The sequence below is a fragment of the Nematolebias whitei genome, chromosome 1 (assembly GCF_014905685.2).
Source record: "Nematolebias whitei isolate Nwh7 chromosome 1, NemWhi1, whole genome shotgun sequence".
Lineage (NCBI taxonomy): Eukaryota > Metazoa > Chordata > Actinopteri > Cyprinodontiformes > Rivulidae > Nematolebias > Nematolebias whitei.
Window position 1 is genome coordinate 38,706,024 of NC_056498.1, and position 551 is coordinate 38,706,574.

Genomic DNA, 551 nt, shown 5'->3' on the forward strand with positions numbered 1-551 from the left:
GAAACATGGAGGAGACAAAAGAGACATGAAGGAGACAAGAAGGAGACATGAAGGAGACATGGAGGACACAAGAAGGAGACATTAAGGAAACAAGGAGGAGAGATGAAGGAGACATGGAGGAGACAAAGGAGACATGAAGGAGACAAGAAGGAGACATACAGGAGACGAAGGAGACATGGAGGAGACTAGAAGAAGACATGGAGGAGACATGAAGGAGACATGGACGACACAAGAAGGAGACATGGAGGAGACTAGAAGAAGACATGGAGGAGACATGAAGGAGACATGGAGGACACAAGAAGGAGACATTGAGGAGACAAGGAGGAGAGATGAAGGAGACATGGAGGAGACAAGAAGGAGACAAGAAGGAGACATGGAGGAGACAAGAAGGAGACAAGGAGGAGACAAGAAGGAGACAAGGAGGAGACAAGAAGGAGACAAGGAGGAGACAAGAAGGAGACAAGGAGGAGAGATGAAGGAGACATGGAGGAGACAAGAAGGAGACATTGAGGAGACAAGGAGGAGAGATGAAGGAGACATGGAGGAGACAA